This window comes from Amphibalanus amphitrite, unplaced genomic scaffold (genome assembly GCF_019059575.1).
Source record: "Amphibalanus amphitrite isolate SeventyFive unplaced genomic scaffold, NRLGWU_Aamphi_draft 000126F_arrow, whole genome shotgun sequence".
Taxonomy (NCBI): domain Eukaryota; kingdom Metazoa; phylum Arthropoda; class Thecostraca; order Balanomorpha; family Balanidae; genus Amphibalanus; species Amphibalanus amphitrite.
Genome location: NW_024881621.1, coordinates 960394 through 966393, shown reverse-complemented (window position 1 = coordinate 966393; position 6000 = coordinate 960394).

Genomic DNA, 6000 nt, shown 5'->3' with positions numbered 1-6000 from the left:
TTTGCTGACTGGCGCGGCGTAGCCACCCGGCGCCAGCTCCCACCTTCCGTGACGGGAGGTCCCTCAGCATCAACAGCAATAATATTGCTACGTCATGCATACCTATCATGTATGACGTATATGTCGTAGGCATCGGGTGAAATCCGGCATTTCATGAAATGTCTAGGCATTACATGGAATGCCGGCAAAAACTGAAATCTTCGTAGAAATACGGGCGTTACAGCGAATGCCTGAAAATTTTAGGCTTTTCATGAAGTGCCAGGCGGAGGCCAGGCACTCCCTGAAATATGGTCAAAACCAATTGAGTACACTCGTCGCCTAGGCATTACATGAAATGCCCGACTGACGGCCGGCACTTTCTGAAATGATTACCGCAGCTATGTGGTTTCCCACGCTTGGCCTGAGAGAGGCGTTCCGAGAGCAGTCACTTTTTGGAGGGCAAGGGATGAAGCAGTGTGCATGCCGGGCCAGCGCCAAACAGTGCAACACCAAGAGGTGCAAGTGCCGTATGGCTGGAATGATGTGTACGAGTCGGTGCCACGCGGAGCTCCCATGTGTCAACAAATAATAAAACAGTTCTGGAACCTTTGGTTTGAAAATGCGGTCTCTGTAGGAGAGTTTCCAGACGATATTTTCTATTTTACTGCCTATGGACCAACACAGCAGACCACACACTTCAGAGAAACCCGATAACTGCACAGTGTAATATTTGTGTACTAGCTAACAATAAAGTAGGTACGCTGCAGACGAGACGATCCGTGAAATATATCGTAGTGCTAGCCCATTTTACACCAATACGATAACGTCCCTCCCCCTCCCGCCCGCCGGCGTGTATATGCACACAACCGTCCGCGTACGAAAAGTTTTGTTACAGAGAGTGCCGGTCGTCTTTTGGGCAATCCATGTAATGCCTAGGCAACGAGTGTACTCAGTTAATTTTGACCATATTTCAGGGAGTGCCTGGCCTCCGCCTGGCATTTCATGAAATGCCTAAACTTTTCAGGCATTCGCTGTAACGCGCCTATTTCTACGAAGATTTCAGTTTTTGCCGGCATTCCATGTAATGCCTAGGCATTTCATGAAATGCCGGATTTCACCCGATGCCTACGACATATATATGTCGCAGGCATCAGGTGAAATCCGGCATTTCTTGAAATGTCCAGGCTTTACGTGGAAAGCCTAGGCTTTTCATGAAATGCCGGATTTCATCCCATGTTTGGGTTGCATTATTTGGCGCTGGCTCAGCACCAAACCTAAACAACAACACCTAACCCGACCTTACCTAATGTAACCTAATCTTATCTAACCAATTTACCTACCTTTCACATAACACGTAAGGCTAGGTCTAATGGCCTGATATGCTATGTAGGTGCAAGCAGGTTCAAGGTTAGGCATTTCATGAAATGCCGGATTTCAGCCGATGCCTACGACATATACATATACAGTGCGCATGTGCAGCTTAGAACTACGTGTAAGCAGCTACGTATTCAGACGGCGACTAGGCTCCGACGGGTGCGGACGTGTTCTGCCACGGTCCGCATTAGTTAGGTTGCTCCGATCCGAATTGTGCGCTGGTTGGTTTGTTTCAGACAACAGACCGGTGCATTTCCCTCCCTTCTCCGTCATCTTGCTTTATTCAAGTCTATATTTCACTTTGTCTTCTAAATTATAACATTAATATTCACATTCTCGTTCTCCCTCCATCGGTTTCCGGCTCCACTCCATTCCTCGTCGGTTGCGGCCGGCCGCGGTGATTGGCCGACACCGGTCACGTGATCGTGACGTCAGCCCGCCGGCTAGCGGCGTTCGCGCGGTTTCTTGGCGCGGTTTGTTGGCGCGGTTTTTTTTTTCTAACCGCAGGCGCGCCTGGGCACATCTTCGCGGGTAATTCCAGTTCTGTTTTGGCCGTAATAATTTGTGAAGCCCTCTATTTTTGCCACTGAATTTGATCATTCTAATTTCTATTTCTAAGAAAACAAGGATGGCACCCACGCTGTCTCGCCCCCGCCCACCTCTTGTCCTCCCTCTCATGGGCCCTTTTCCATCTGAGCCTACCCCCGAACCCTTCCCTGACCCGATGATGGACCAAGTTCCAGAGGGCCAGTCCTTCATCCATTTGACTCCGGATGGCTCGTTCCGCCGCCTCTCCCCATTTAAACTGCAGAGGGAGATGGACCTACTAATCGGCCCGTGCGTAAACGCAAAAGTGATCCGGTCAGGCAACATATTGATCCGGGTTTTTAACAAGGACCAGGCTCGGCTCGCCCTGAGCATCACCACCTTCTGTGGCACGGCCGTTACGGCCGCCCCGGCTACCCGCCTAAACACCGTGGCGGGCACTTGCTACTCCCCAGCACTCCAGTACATCGAGGAGGCCGAGATTCAGGCGGAGCTCCGCTCACAAGGAGTAGTAGAGGTGACGCGCCTCCGATCTAAGGGGCCTAACCCAAACCCGCTGCTTAAGCTGAGGTTCCTTGGCCTCGAGTGTCCCCCTGCCGTGTACGCCGGCTACGAGGTCCTGACTGAGCCCGTGGGAGGTGAACCCGCGACTCTGCCGGCGCTGCGGACGTTACGGGCACCTCCAATCGACCTGCCGTTCCAAAAAGGCAAACTGTCTCCGCTGTGCCACACTGGGACACAGTTCGGATGAGTGCCAGAGTGAGGAGGTCCAGTGCGCCCACTGTGGCGGCCCTCATCCCGCCTGGGATAAGAAGTGCCCGGCGTGGCACTTCCACAAGGAGAAACTGAACCGGAAGTCGCCCTCCGCCCCTCCACCCCGCCCGGCCGGGCAATCTATCCCGAGCGAGCGTCGATACGCCGACGCCGTCCGGGGGACTAACCCCCGCTGCTCGGGACCTCAGGCTGGACCAGGGCAGCGCTCCGACCCGAATCTGACCCCGCCGCTCAGTACGGCAGTGGAGCTCCCTCGTCCGTCGCACACAGAGTCGACGGAAACTGTCACGGCACCAGTCCCCCAGACTGTCCCCACCCTCGACGAGACGGACACGGTCACAGAGACTCCGAAGGGAGCAGCTCAGCCTCTGGCCGAGGTGCCAACTGAGACCCAGCCAGACCACGTCCACATGACCCCTGCAGCAGAACAAACTGACGCGGTCGCTGTAGCCAAGGCATCTCTCGACGGCTCAGAGTCGGTGACCCCTGTCAAGGAGACGCCCATTGAAACCCCTCAGACTCTGCTTCCCGCAGGCTCCGCGGTCCCAGAGACCCCAGACGTTGCCAGCACGTCTGTTGACTCCGCAGAATCTCTAGATTCTCTTGACTCGCCCAACGATACTGTCGTTGAGGCACAGTTCACACAGGAACTTTTCGAAAGCCTCGTCTCCGCCGACCACCCAAAACCCAGGCCCATGTCTTCTCGAGCACCCTCTCCCGCTCGTATTCGAGAAAGGTCTTCATCTCGCTCCAGCTCTCGCTCCCTTTCGACGGGAAGACGACTTACTCGTTCGCACGCTTATACCCAAGAACACCAGTAAACAAACACACACACGGTAAATGACTCAATTTTCTGAATTCTTTCTCCAATGGAATACGAACTCGTTGGTATCCCATTGGGGGGAATTCAAGAACTATATGTTAAATAAAAAACCGTTACTAGCCGCCATCCAAGAGACCCATTTTAAAGATTCAGATACATATAATTACAATTTCAACATTCGTGATTTCTCTTTATATACAAATAACGTAAATGAAACCCACCGCCGGGGCGGCTCGGCTCTTTACGTTTCAAATAAACTTTTGCATCATGAAATTTTCCTCCGAACTACGCTTAACGCAGTCGGAGTAAAAGTTAAAATTGCACAACTAGACCTCACTGTCCTTTCGATCTACCTTTCACCTAGCCTCCCACTTTCCTGTCCTCTACTCCTAGACCTTTTCTCCCAACTTTCTCCGCCTTTTATAATCATGGGGGACTTCAATGCACACCACCGCACATGGGGGTGCACAGAAACAAACTCGCGCGGAACACAACTTCTTAACGTAATTAACTCACTCGACTTAATACTCATTAACAATCTCACGCCCACATTCACACGCACACGCAATGGAGAGGTCGTACACTCCGTCCTAGATCTCGCCATTACAGACACAAACACCGCGACACTTTTTAGTTTTTACACAACACGTTGAAGATGACTCTCTTTTCAGTGACCACTACCCCATACATTATTTACTCAACGTCCCTTCAGGACAGACAAACTTTAATTTTTTGCCAAGGTGGAACTTTAAGAAGGCCGACTGGGCGTCTTTCCAAAAGTATATTGACGAATCATTGTCTACACCTCCACCAGATATAAACACATTTCTTAACGTCATTCTTGCCGCTGCGCATCAAAACATCCCCCATACTGGCCCCCCAAAAGAACATAGAAGAGCTCCCTGGTGGAATGCAGACTGCCAACGCGCCGTAGCCCTTCGGAAACGCGCACTCCGCCAGTTCCACCGCCGCGTGTGCGAAGCAAACGCGGAAGCCTATCGCAAAGCAAAACATGAAGCCTCTTTGATAATTAACCACGCTAAAACCACCGGCTGGCAAAACTTTTCAAATAACTTTAATCGTTTTACTCCTTTGTCCAAAATTTGGTCACTAATAAAATGTTTCTCGGCAAGACGCAGCAACCCTTACAAAATCCCTCATCTTCACATCAACAACACCCACTACACTATCCCTTCAGACGTTGCAACACTCTTCGCACAGCATTACGCGAACATCTCCTCAGCACAACAATACACACCGCAGCTCACCGAAACACTCGCACACGAACTGTCTACACTGAACTTTCACTCAAGCAACCGCGAACTGTACAACACACCATTTACGAACCACGAACTTACACATGCCATCTCGCGGTGTGGCAACACATCAGTAGGACCGGATCAGATTTCTTACTCCTTTTTCAAAAATCTGACTGAATCCGGTCTCAATACCTTTTTGTCTTGCCTAAACTCTCTATGGGAGAACAACAGCTACCCAGAACCCTGGCGCACCAGCACCCTTATACCTATCCTAAAGCCTAGGAAACCACCATCTAACCCATCTAGCTATCGTCCTATCTCTCTAATTAGTTGTGCCTCTAAAATAATGGAACGTATGGTCAATGGGCGAATTAGGGCTTACCTAGAAACGAACTCCCTTCTCTCTCCGTTTCAAAATGGCTTTCGTCACGGCCGATCAACTGCAGACAATATAACATACATTGTAGATGATATCCAACGTGGTTTTCAAACAAGAAAATATACCCTTGCTGTCTTTATTGATCTCCAAAACGCATTCGATAAAGTAAATAAAATTGCCCTTCAAATAAAACTTCATAAAAAAGGATTGCGGGGCAGAATGGCCTCATACATTACGAACTTTCTGAGCAACCGAACTTTTAACGTAAGATGCGGCAGCACATATTCACCTCCTTTCCGACAGGAGCACGGGCTACCACAAGGCAGTGTGTTGTCCCCGACCCTTTTCCTTGTAATGATTGATGACATAATAGAAACACATAATGCTAAACTTAAATTTTCAATATATGCCGATGACATAGCCGTCTGGGTTACTGATTCATCTGTACAAACGGCGTATGCTTACATGAACACAGCACTTGATGATATTAGAAAGTGGTGCGACAAATGGGGACTTACCGTGTCCCCAATTAAAACAGTGGCAATGATATTCGCTCCCCCTAGAAGCCGTTTTACTAACCCCCCTAGACTACAGATAAACAACATACCTATTGAATATGTAAACCAATTTAAATATTTGGGAGTCACCCTAGACAATAAACTCACATTCAATAAACACTTCGAAGATATAGCCCAACGCTGCGAAAGACGTATAAACATACTTAAATGTATAGCTGGTAAAAAGTGGGGCGCAGATAGAAGCACACTTCTCAGACTATACATTTCCCTAATTCGCCCTATCTTGGATTATAATGCTTTTCTATTTGATGATATAGCTTCTAAGAAAATTGAGTCATTGCAAATAAT